Raw genomic sequence first — 13,544 nt, forward strand, 5'->3', positions numbered from 1 at the left:
CCTCAGATAATACGAATGTGTGAGTGATTGGGCAGCCGCCAGTAGCAGCGCTTGCGCCAGCGTGCTCCAGCTATATCAGTCTCAGCAGCTAGCGTCCTGCATCGCGCCAGCGATATTGTGGAGTCTCTTCTTTGGCTTCGTTCACACAGCACTGCGATTGCAGTTCTCTGAGCGTTCGCAGTTGCGACGCCACGCACCTCTTTTTCACGGTAGGTCCTTTTGGGAGTAGTCTTGACGTTTAAGGCTACTCCTGTGACTTTGTAATACCGTGTTTTTATCGCTGTTGTTCTGTGAGTTAAACAGACACAGTGTTTTTGTGTGCTTTAAGGTTGCAGCTCTGTGTCCTCAACAGAGCTTGCTTTGGTGCACTCTGGGTGCAGTTAACCCCGTGCACATTAACGCCACAGTGCTCTGCCTCTCTAGCAGCGGTCATATCACCTGCCGCATGGTGGACCCCGAGTGGCGAAGGCACTTTAATTATTTTTTTTTTTTTAGTGCCTTCCGCCACTCCTAACAGAGCCAGTCCCTTCAGTAGGAGGAAGACTAAAATTTTTTCTTCAGGAATGGGAAAAAGTCACAGCCAGCCCTTGGGTTCTGGGCATTGTTAGAGAAGGGTTAAAAATAGAGTTCCACCACGTTCCCCGTAACTCAGTTATCATAACATCTCTCAGCTCGCCAATCCAACAGCGGGCCCTAGAAACTGAGATTCTGAGTCTGCTGGACAAAAAAGTATTGGTCTATGTGCCTAAAGGACAGGAAGGGAGAGGATTTTACTCCCCTCTTTTTCTGGTACCTAAACCAGATGGCTCATTCAGGACTATAATCAACCTGAGGAAGCTAAATTCATTTATAATAAATCATAAATTTAAGGTGGAATCTATTAGATCTACAGTTAAGCTCCTCTTCCTCAATTGCATGATGGCAGGCTTGGATCTGAAAGATGCTTATTATCATCTTCCCATCCATTACAGATATCAGGAGTACCTCAGAGTGGCAGTCTCCCTCGATGGCAGCATCTCCAGTTCACAGCCATGCCATTCGGCCTTTCCATCACACCACAAGTCTTTACAAAGGTGATGCTGGAAGTGATGGCTTTCTTACGCCAGAAGGACACATTGATAATACCCTATCTGGATGACTTTTTAATAATAGGGAACTCAACTGGACAATGTAATAGATGAGTTGCTGACGCAATCTTGTCTCTACAGGCTCTAGAATGGATAATAAACTTCAAGAAGTCCAGAATCAAGCCACAATCCGTCCAGTCCTTCCTGGGTCTCCAACTAGACTCCATAAACCAAAAATGTCTGCTGCCACAGGTAAAAATTGCAACGATTAAAATGAAGATCAGGTTAGCAATAGACAGACTGTGCATGTCCTTGAGAGATGCAATGTCTCTCCTGGGGTCCCTTACTTCCTGCATCCCGGCAGTTCAGTGGGCCCAGTTCCACACGAGGGAGCTACAACATCAAATTCTCTTAGAGGAAACCCATGACCGAGGGATTTTGGCAAATAAAATTACTTTATCCCAGACGGTCCTAACTTAGTTAGCGTGGTGGCTAGAGGATGATAATCTATCGGGAGGAGTACCATGGGTGATAATGCCTTCCCATATAATTACTACCGACGCCAGCCCCACAGGATGGGGGGCTCATATGGCAGGCGCCTTCTCCCAAGGCCTGTGGGATATAAGTGAGGATCAGGATTCTTCAAACTTAAAAGAACTAAATGCGGTTAGTCATGCATTATATAATTTTCTTCCGCAGTTACAAGGGGAACACGTGAGAATCCTTTCAGACAACACTACAGTGGTCGCATATCTGAACAGGCAAGGCGGAACTCGATCAGTCGCCTTAATGTCTTCCGCAAGAAAGATCTTATCCTTAGCCGAAAAACAATTTTTGTCTCTCTAGGCCCTCCACATAAGAGGAAGAGACAATTCGGAAGCAGACTTTCTAAGCCGCCATACACTACGGCAAGGAGAGTGGTGCCTGAGCTGGCAAATATTCACACGCATTGTGTCACTATGGGGTCTTCCCCAAATAGATCTCTTCGCCACCAGGAAAAGCAGGCAGGTGCAAAGGTTCGCCTCTTTGAACGTGACAGACCGTCCGGAAATTCTGGATGCCCTCCAAGCCCCTTGGCAGTTCAAACTAGCATATGCATTTCCCCCAATCATACTACTATCGCAGGTCATCAGGAAGATCAGGGCAGAGAAGGCACGAATAATCTTAATAGCGCCATTCTGGCCCAGGAGGCCATGGTTTTCATGCCTGCAAGCAATGTCCGTGACAGACCCTTGGGTGCTTCCTTCAACCCCTAAGCTCCTCTCTCAGGGGCCATTCTTCCATCCTCAAGTGGACAATATCCACTTGACGGCTTGGAACTTGAAAGGGAAATGTTGAGAGCAAGGGGGTTCACGGAAGGGTTAGTCAATACTCTCCTGCAGAGTCGAAAATTGGCTACTATGAAATTTTACACCAGGGTATGGAGGAAGTTCCTAGAGTTTCACACAGCTCCCAACTCTAGAGAAATCCCGATAACACCGATCCTAGAGTTTCTACAAAAAGGAAAAGATTTAGGACTATCTGTTAACACACTAAAAGTCCAAGTGTCTGCTCTAGGGGCCCTCTATAGTTATAACGTGGCAGGCAATAGATGGATAGCCAGATTCATCTCGGCCTGTGAGCGGAGCAAACCGGTACACATACCCAGAGTTCCTCCTTGGGACTTGAATTTGGTAATAGATGCCCTAACACGTCCCCCGTTTGAACCGTTAGACTCAATATCCCTTAAGCACCTATCTCAAGACAGTACTACTAGTTGCACTAACTTCAGCCAGAAGAGTTAGCGACATACAAGCACTCTCAATAGAACCCCTTTCCTGTTAACATTCCAGGATCAGCTAATATTAAAACCAGACCCCTCATACCTACCAAAAGTAGCAGGGAAGTTTCATAGGTCGCAAGAGATCCACCTCCCTTCATTTTTTAGTAACCCTTCTACTCCAGAGGAAGAAAAATTCCATACACTAGACGTTAGAAGAGCAGTATTACAATACATCGAGAGGTCTAGCAGCTGGAGGAAGAGTAGGGCTCTATTTATTTCCTTCCAGGGCCAAAAGAAGGGATATGAGGTCACAAGGGGTACTCTGTCTCGGTGGATCAGAGACGCGATCGGTTTGGCATACTCCGTGAGTAATGAAGATCCTCCGGAGGGTATCAGGGCACATTTCGCCAGAGCTATGGCTTCCTCATGGGCAGAGAGGGGAGACGTCGCAATCGAGTCTATATGTAAGGCCGCAACTTGGTCAACGCCCTCTACCTTTTATAACCACTATAGGCTTGATTTATCATGCTCATCTGACCTAGCCTTTGGTAGAGCGGTCCTCGGCACAGTGGTCCCTCCCAGGTGAAGGTCTCTGAAAGTCTCTCCAAGTGGGTGCTGTCGTGGCGAAGAGTAAAAAGCCGGATTACTTACCGGTAATGCTCTTTTAATGAGTCCACGACAGCACCCGCTCACTACCCTCCATAGAAGTTAACATAATGTATATACACCTTCTTAGATGTAAAAATTGATAAACTAAAATATTGAAATGGCCTAATAATGGCGGTCCTCCGGGTACTCTGAAATCCAACTGAGGAGGAGAGGCGGACCGCCCTCTTTTATCTCTGTAGGTTTCCTGTTCCTATGGGCGGATCCCTCTCTCCAAGTGGGTGCTGTCTTGGACTCATTAAAAGAGCATTACCGGTAAGTAATCCGGCTTTTTCCAATCCAAATCACAATCAAGTTCTTGCTTTGTCCCATCTTGTTGTATTTCTAGTCAAATGTCAGTATCATCTGAAGGAAATGAATAGAGATGAGCGAATCCAAACTGTAAAGTTAGGGTTGTAATTGGCTGTTAGATTACATGACCCGGCCTGTGGCACAGCCTTTCTGCTCTAATTAACATAGGGACAGGACACAACTCGAGTGAGGAGCAGTATTAGGTTCTGTGTTTGTACCCTGTCAAAAAGCCTGTGTCGGTGTCCTCATCAAAACAGCCTCTGGGGGGTACACTTCGAAACAGCCTCTTGTGCTTTTTTTTGTTTCAATTTAGAGAGGCCCCAAAACATTGGGAATGGCAAATAAAATGAACAAACTGCAGTGGAGTATAGCAATGGGTGGGTGCAGTTGGTATATTCTATTCAGTGAAAGGTACTAAGTACTCTTGTGGGACCCACTAATGGTTCATTTTAATAAACGTGAACTTGCCCATGTTGGCTGTGTGCAAGCGGATGTGCCTATCTGTGATCACACATATTAGCTTGCTAAATACACATTTTGACGGTACACTTTCCACAAGGCAGGCCAGCACCTTCAGGGCATTAAGGGCAAGCTCAGGCCATGTGTTCAATGTGGACACACAGAAGTTAAATGGGGCGGACCCATCACTCAGTACGTGGAGACATACTCTTCCACCATGTTGATGAAATGCTGCATCCTACCAATACGGAACGTATCAGATGGTGATACTGGATGTTGTGGCGTGCTGAGGAAGGTTTTCCATGTTTCGCAAAGGGTATCCCTCCTGAGGTGGTGCCAGTGCCCCAGTTGTGTGTGCAACTTCCTCCTCCTCCTTTGTCTTGTTGTTCCAAAGAACTGCCAGCGTGCACTTGTATTCCCATGTTTTCCAATCCCTCTTCAGTTATGGAAGTAAGGATGGTACATTGTTATGATTGAGTCACCGTAGGAGGCAGACACAAAAATAGAAGCTACGTCCAGAAAACCAGAGAAGTTGGCAACTATCAGATTGCAGACCCCTGAACCTATCAACACAACTAGCAGTAGCCGTGGGGGGTTCCTACGATGCCCTAGACCCCTCGATCACAGCCGGAGAGCTAAATAGCCTAAAGACAGAAAAGGAAATCTAAACTGCCCCAGAGCAGACCCCAAAGTAAAAGGCAGCCCCCAACATATAATGACGGTGAAGCAAGATGAAAAAACACACACACAGATAGAAAGATAGGCTGAGCAAACGATGGGGCCCAAGCTAACTAAACAGAACAGGAAAGGAAGGTTGCTGTCTGCAATCTGCCAAAACCCTATCAAAGACATAAGCCAACAAGCTGATATGGAAAAAGACCCTGAAGCAGCTAGGCTTCAAAAACTAAATCAGCACTCAGGTATTTTCAGAAGACAGAGCTAAAGGAATTCAGCACACCCCAGCAGGGAATGGCAGAAATCCAGAAAAACAAAGCAAAACAAAGTCAAAGCACAAATGCAAAAAGCCGAGCAGAAAACTTAGCTTTAGAAGAGCAGAAATTCAGACTTGTCTCCAAGGATCCCACAGAGAAATCACCCGCAGGGCAGAAGGGCGTCGGCAGCCTTATATCCAGTCAGTAAGTCCACTCAGCCAGTCATCATCATCAGACTCAGGTGTTTGATAATCAGGCTCACTACCTTTCTTTACCAGAAGAGGGAGTTCCTCGGGCCTCAGTAGTGAAGGGGAAAATGAACTCACAACAGTACGTTGTCCTTGTAGCGGGAATCCATCAGGGTAGCCACCTAGTAATTAGCACTAATAAAATTCTGGGTAACTCTGTGGTGGTTACGCAGGCACAGCAGCATGGGTTGGCTCGTGTGTGCCAGACTGCCCAAAGGCAAAAGCAAGCTGTCCTCGGTGAGAGCCTACAGTTGTGGCCAAAAGTATTGACACCCCTGCAATTCTGTCAGATAATACTCCTTTTCTTCCTGAAAATGATTGCAAACACAAATTCTTTGATAGTATTATCTTCATTTAATTTGTCTTAAATGAAAAAACACAAAAAGAATTGTCCTAAAGCCAAACTGGACATAATTCCACACCAAACATAAAAAAGAGGGTGGACAATAGTATTGGCACTGTTCGAAAAATCATGTGATGCTTCTCTAATTTGTGTAATTAACAGCACCTGTAACTTACCTGTGGCACCTAACAGGTGTTGGCAATAACTAAATCACACTTGCAGCCAGTTGACATGGATTAAAGTTGACTCAACCTGTGTCCTTGTGTGTACCACATTGAGCGTGGAGAAAAGAAAGACGACCAAAGAACTGTCTGAGGACTTGAGAAACCAAATTGTGAGGAAGCATGAGCAATCTCAAGGCTACAAGTCCATCTCCAAAGACCTGAATGTTCCTGTGTCTACCGTGCGCAGTGTCATCAAGAAGTTTAAAGCCCATGGCACTGTGGCTAACCTCCCTAGATGTGGACGGAAAAGAAAAATTGACAAGAGATTTCAACGCAAGATTGTGCGGATGTTGGATAAAGAACCTCGACTAACATCCAAACAAGTTCAAGCTGCCCTGCAGTCCATGGGTACACTAGTGTCAACCCGTACTATCCGTCGGCATCTGAATGAAAAGGGACTGTATGGTAGGAGACACAGGAAGACCCCACTTCTTACCCCGAGACATAAAAAAGCCAGGCTGGAGTTTGCCAAAACTTACCTGAAAAAGCCTAAAACGTTTTGGAAGAATGTTCTCTGGTCAGATGAGACAAAAGTAGAGCTTTTTGGGCAAAGGCATCAACATAGAGTTTACAGAAAAAAAAAAGAGGCATTCAAAGAAAAGAACACGGTCCCTACAGTCAAACATGGCGGAGGTTCCCTGATGTTTTGGGGTTGCTTTGCTGCTTCTGGCACTGGACTGCTTAACCGTGTGCATGGCATTATGAAGTCTGAAGACTACCAACAAATTTTGCAGCATAATGTAGGGCCCAGTGTGAGAAAGCTGGGTCTCCCTCAGAGGTCATGGGTCTTCCAGCAGGACAATGACCCAAAACACACTTCAAAAAGCACTAGAAAATGGTTTGAGAGAAAGCACTGGAGACTTCTAAGGTGGCCAGCAATGAGTCCAGACCTGAATCCCATAGAACACCTGTGGAGAGATCTAAAAATGGCAGTTTGGAGAAGGCACCCTTCAAATATCAGGGACCTGGAGCAGTTTGCCAAAGAAGAATGGTCTAAAATTCCAACACAGCATTGTAAGAAACTCATTGATGGTTACCGGAAGCAGTTGGTCGCAGTTATTTTGGCTAAAGGTTGTGCAACCAAGTATTAGGCTGAGGGTACCAATACTTTTGTCTGGCCCATTTTTGGAGTTTTGTGTGAAATGATCAATGTTTTGCTTTTTGCTTCATTCTCTTTTGTGTTTTTTGCATGTAAGACAAATTAAATGAAGATAATAATACCAAAGAATTTGTGTTTGTAATCGTTTCCAGGAAGAGTATTATCTGACAGAATTGCAGGGGTGTCAATACTTTTGGCCACAACTGTATATACACTGCACAGTACCACTCCTCCTGTCCTGTATATATACACTGCACAGTACCACTCCTCCTGTCCTGTGTATATATTCACTGCACAGTACCACTCCTCCTGTTCTGTGTATATACACTGCACAGTACCACTCCTCCTGTCCTGTGTATATATACACTGCACAGTACCACTCCTCCTGTCCTGTGTATATATACACTGCACAGTACCACTCCTGTCTTGTTGTAGGAAAGGCGACATTGGTCTTTGGGTGGGTTAATATTGGTTTATTATTTTCAGTATTCTTATGGGAAAATTAAAAAAAATGGAAAACCCATATAAATGGATTATGCCAAGTAATCCACTATCCCAAGAACTTTGCAGTCGCTGGGGGTCCCACCGCTGGGACCCCCATGATCCCTAGAACTGGCACCCTAAAGAGCACCATGTAAAATGGACCAGTGGTCGATCATGTGCACTGCCGTGCCATTCACACATGGCTCTTCAAATAACGCCTGTAAGAGGAGTGTTGAGTGGCACAACAAAGTATAGGAAAATCCACTGATCGGGTGTGGGGGAGTGTTATATTTTGTGGGCTGGTGGGGTTTGTGGGGCACGGCTGCTTTTTTGTCCCTGTCCGGCACTGCATCTCGGGGTAATTTTTCAGGAAGCTACGCACCACCAAATTCAGGACAAGCACCAGGTGAGTGATGTGCGTCAAACTGGCTAGGACCAGTTCTGCTATGAGATTTCTTCTGTTATCGCACAGCACCAGGTCGGGCTTGAGGTTCAGTGGCTGTCATTTACCCTTGCTGTACTGAAGTTAGTTGTGCAGTTGTTATGCTGATTGGATGAGGAGGTGGTGGAGGAAGCGTAGTAGAAGGCAACATGGACGGAGAAACATCCAGCAATCCTCGGTGGTGGTAGGACTTGCGGAAAAATCCGCAGCATTAGCACAGCAATGCGGAATCTCATAGGATTGCATGGGATGCGTTTTCGCAGCGGAAAAACGCAAAAACGCTAAAAAAATCACAACGTGTGCACATAGCCTTATAGTTAACAACTAGAGGTAAAGGGGAAAAATGATGATGAGATCCCAGAAGCCAGATGTCATATAATGAAGCTACAAAAAAGTTCTGGCTGCTATGGAGAACAAAAAATAATCCTCAGGTCCCAACTAAAGATGAGCAGAACGCACAGAGGACTTTATCCCAGTCTTGGATAATGAAAAGCCGCATCTGGAACACTGGAAGGTTAGAGATTCATGGCCTCCTGTCCAGCTGCCAGGTAGCACTGATCTAGACGCTGGTCCGGAGTCCTGTGAATCCATCGGCTCATCTCCAGTCCTGGATATCTGTCTACGGCCGGCAGTCTCAGGCATCTGCTGTATATCTCTCACTGCCAGCGCCCCTCTGACAACTCCTCCTGCCAGGAGAGAAAGAAATGGGAAATGGGCAACAAAGAGGTGTGGTCAGGGGCGTGGCCAAAATGTGCCAAGGCGCACTGCTTAATTAGTCCTTCTTTCTATTCTTAAAAAGTTTGCAAGTATGACCTTGTACACATGTACATGACCTTGTACACAGCCTCGGTAAAAGAACCCGGCAGGTCATCGCCGACAGGAGTAGGAGGACGTCATAGGTACCCGGACCAAGGTGCTGAAGTGTCACATTGCTGTAGATGTCCAAGAAGTTACCCAATAAAGTGGACCTGGTTGAACGTGCTTCTGCGTCTGTCTTTAGTCTGTTCCGCAGCCGAAAGAGGCCACCGCCCAGTCGGCACACGTGCTACACACACAGAGCTCCGCTCCGTACACCCCCGTACACACACGGCTCCACTCCGTACACCTCGTAGACACACGGCTCGGCTCCATACACCTTGTACACACTCGGCTCCGCTCCGTACACCTCGTACACACGCGGCTCCACTCCGTACACCTCGTACACACGCGGCTCCGCTCCGTACACATGCGGCTTCGCTCCGTACACCTCGTACACATGCGGCTCCGCTTCGTACACCTCGTACACACACGGCTCTGCTCCATACACTTCATACACACACGGCTCCGCTCCGTACGCATCGTACACACACGGCTCTGCTACATCCCCCCTGTAAACCCCACCTGACCCCACACAGAAACTTCCCCTCATCCAGCACCATGACAACCAGCACAGCAGAGTCCTGTATACACTGAGGCCCCTGATCATGTGACCCCTGACTCCTCCCTTCCTGTGACCTCATCACAAGTCCTGTGCACACTGAACAGCCATGCAAGTGCTTCTCACAAAATTAGAATATCATCAAAAAGTTAATCTATTTCAGTTCTTCAATACAAAAAGTGAAACTCATATATTATATAGAGTCATTACAAACAGAGGGATCTATTTCATGTGTTTGTTTCTGTTAATGTTGATGATTATGGCTTACAGCCAATGAAGACCCAAAATTCATTATCTCAGCAAATTAGAATAATTAAAAAAAACACCTGCAAAGGCTTCCTAAGCGTTTAAAAAGGTCCCTTAGTCTGTTTCAGTAGGCTCCACAATCATGGGGAAGACTGCTGACCTGATAGATGTCCAGAAGGAAGTGATTGACACACTCCACAAGGAGGGTAAGCCACAAAAGGTCATTGCTAAAGAAGCTGGCTGTTCAGAGTGCTGTATCCAAGCATATTAATGGAAAGTGGAGTAGAAGGAAAAAGTGTGGTAGAAAAAGGTGCACAAGTAAGCGGGATAACTGCAGCCTTGAAAGGATTGTTACGAAAAGGCCATTCAAAAATTTGGGGAGATTCACAGGGAGTGGACTGCTGCTGGAGTCATTGCTTCAAGAGCCACCACACAGAGATGTATCCAGGACATGGGCTACAAGTGTCGGATTCCTTGTGTCAAGCCACTCATGACCAATAGACAACACCAGAAGCGTCTTACCTGGGCCAAGGAGAAAAAGAACTGGACTGTTGCTCCGTGGTCCAAGGTGTCGTTTTCAGATGAAAGTAAATTTTGCATTTCATTTGCAAATCAGAGTGTGGAGGAAGAGTGGAGAGGCCACAATCCAAGCTGCTTGAGGTCTAGTGTGAAGTTTCCACAATCAGTGATGGTTTGGGGAGCCATGTCATCTGCTGGTGTAGGTCCACTGTGTTTTATCAAGACCAAAGTCAGCGCAGCCATCTACCAGAAATTTTAGAGCACTTCATGCTTCCCTCTGCCTACAAGCTTATTGAAGATGGAAATTTCATTCTCCAGCAGTACTTGGCACCTGTCCACACTGACAAAAGTACTAATACCTGGTTTAAAAACAACAGTTTCACTGTGCTGGATTGGCCAGCTAACTCGCCTGACCTTAACCCCATAGAAAATCTATGGGGTATTGTCAAGAGGAAGGTGAGAGACACCAGACCCAACAATGCAGATGAGCTGAAGGTTACTATCAAAGCAACCTGGACTTCCATAACATCTCAGCGGATCACCTCAGCTGATCGCCTCCATGCCACGCCGCATTGATGAAGTATTTGATGCAAAAGGAGCCCCGACCAAGTATTGAGTGCATTTACTGAACATACATTTCAGTAGGCCAACATTTCAGATTTTACAATAATTTTTCAAGCTGGTGTTATAAAGTATTCTAATTAACTTTTGGGTTTTCATTGGCTGTAAGCCATAATCATCAACATTAACAGAAATAAACACCAGAAATAGATCACTCTGTTTGTAAGTACTCTATATAATATATTAGTTTCACTTTTTTGTTTTGAAGAACTGAAATAAATTAACTTTTTGATGATCTAATTTTGTGAGAAGCACCTGTGTATGTGGTGAGCGGCTCTGCAGGTGAAGGTATGTAGAGATTCCCCATTACTGGGCGCTGGGGGCAGTTTCCCCTTCAGCGCTGACACTATTTTGGTCCTTTTGTGTTGACACTTTTTAAAAATCATGACGTTTTTGTTCCTCTTTCTGTGATAGATACACCATACCCCGCTATGGAAAACAGGAAGTAAGGAAACATATTACTCATACAGTACATTGCCCCTTTGTGGGAGCTTCCCAGACACAGCATAATGTTCCCCCAGTACCGCCATCCCCCCACACACAGTATAATGTTCCCACAGTACTGCCATCCCCCATACACAGTATAATGTTCCCACAGTACCGCCATCCCCCCACACACAGTATAATGTTCCCCCAGTACCGCCATCCCCCACACACAGTATAATGTTCCCCCAGTACCGCCATCCCCCCACACACAGTATAATGTTCCCCCAGTACCGCCATCCCCCACACACAGTATAATGTTCCCCCAGTACCGCCATCCCTCCCACACACAGTATAATGCTCCCCCAGTACCGCCATCCCCCCACACAGTATAATGTTCCCCCAGTACCGCCATACCCCCACACACAGTATAATGTTCCCACAGTACTGCCATCCCCCACACACAGTATAATGTTCCCCCAGTACCGCCATCCCTCCCACACATAGTATAATGCTCCCCCAGTACCGCCATCCCCCCACACAGTATAATGTTCCCCCAGTACCGCCATCCCCCCACACACAGTATAATGTTCCCACAGTACCGCCATCCCCCACACACAGTATAATATTCCCCCCAGTACCGCCATCCCCCACACACAGTATAATGTTCCCCCAGTACCGCCATCCCCCCCCACACACATTATGATAGTACAAGTTGCCCCCCACAATATGGCACCACCCACCCTCCTCCTAATAAATAAATCCTCCCTTCCCCCACTCCTGGTGCAGATACAGATGACCCCGGGACACAGTACCGCCCTCCTGGGTCAGGTTCCCAGGTCTGGAGATGTGGCCCCGGGCCGGTGCTATAGATGTATGAGGGGCTGTTATCTGCGGTATGAGCTGTACATGGAATGGAGACATTCTGGGGACAGATTATCCAAGAAGTAGAACTTCTTATCTTTAGTGAATGGAGCTGGATTTTACCTTGTTGTTTTCTCTTTATAATTTAATGACCTCGTTCTCGGACCCCATTGTTAGGCCCCGGCTGTCATGGCGATATATTGGGAGGTGTCTATGGGGAACACAGGACGCCCCCTCTCTGTGCCCCAGATATAATGGAGGAGGCTCTCTGCCTCTGTCTTTCTGCCTCAGATACAATAATGGATGTTGTCTCTCAGTTACCTCAGATATAAAGAAGATGTCTTCTCTCTGTCCTCATCAAGAATGGAGAATGGTCTCTTTCTCTCTGGCTAAAACTGTGATATTTTTTTCTTTCTTTAAGAAGTTTTTCAGCTTTTTTTCCACAACTCTCATTAGTGAGATCATACAACATACAAGCCTGTGATTGCTCCGGTGATGCCCTGTACTACTGTAGTGCGGGCTATTATCCCTGCCTGTCAGTGTGATACTAATGGCCCCATACACATGAGATAACTGTTGGCCGTACAATCATTCGGCTGATTTCTATTTCTCCCGACTCCCCCACATAACTGTCCTACTCGGCCGAGCTTTCCTGTGATCCCTATATAATGTCTACCATTTGGCATATAAGGTGCACCATGTGTCTCACGCTTCTTGTATGGTGTTTTACAAGCGTTGTTGGAGCCAATTGTATTTTGTAACTTATTAGCACCTGTTTATTTCTGGTGTTTTTCATGTAATTTAGGGGCCATTCCATCCAAACTGAACATTCCTGTATCACCTGTAAAAAATAATTATGAAATAATAATAAATATCTAATATTAGAACATTGGATTCTAACTGCAACCAATAAATAAACCTAAACATAATTATTGTCCAGATCAGAGTTTGGCGCTTTCCTTACTCTGTACTAAACTCTAGGTCAATTTTTGGTAACATAGTTTAACATTTTGTCACTGGTTGAAACTGTAATTTCACCACATAATTTGAAAATACATACTCAGACATATCTGTTTCTACCATGAAAACAAATGTGATATATTTCCTTATAATTTATTTATATATTTTAAGCTCTGTGAATGTAACACCTGTAACTATGGAATGGCGCCTAGGGAAATCTAAGCTGAAAATCCCAGGGAAAAAAAAAAACATAAAACACAAACAGCTTTTATAAATGCCTCAAACTATTCTGTGTGTATTAGATATGATATCTAACAGGATAAAAGATACGTAGAACATTCATATAGACGGCCGGTGGTGATGGAGTCAGTGATGGACTCTGGCCAGATATGTTTCTGGAGCCGTAGTAGAAGATGAAGATGTCGTCCTTATCATGAAGTAGTTATTCCTCCTGTCACATGTAATGAATATCTCCTGC

General features: G+C 45.6%; 1 protein-coding gene across 1 annotated transcript in view; it reads left to right on the top strand.

Moving 5' to 3' along the window:
* LOC141052922 (uncharacterized) overlaps positions 1–13,544 on the top strand; it is a 53,357-nt gene that overhangs the window by 22,838 nt on the left and 16,975 nt on the right.

This window comes from Dendrobates tinctorius, unplaced genomic scaffold, assembly GCF_039654945.1.
Source record: "Dendrobates tinctorius isolate UK_male_01 unplaced genomic scaffold, ASM3965494v1 ptg000164l, whole genome shotgun sequence".
Lineage (NCBI taxonomy): Eukaryota > Metazoa > Chordata > Amphibia > Anura > Dendrobatidae > Dendrobates > Dendrobates tinctorius.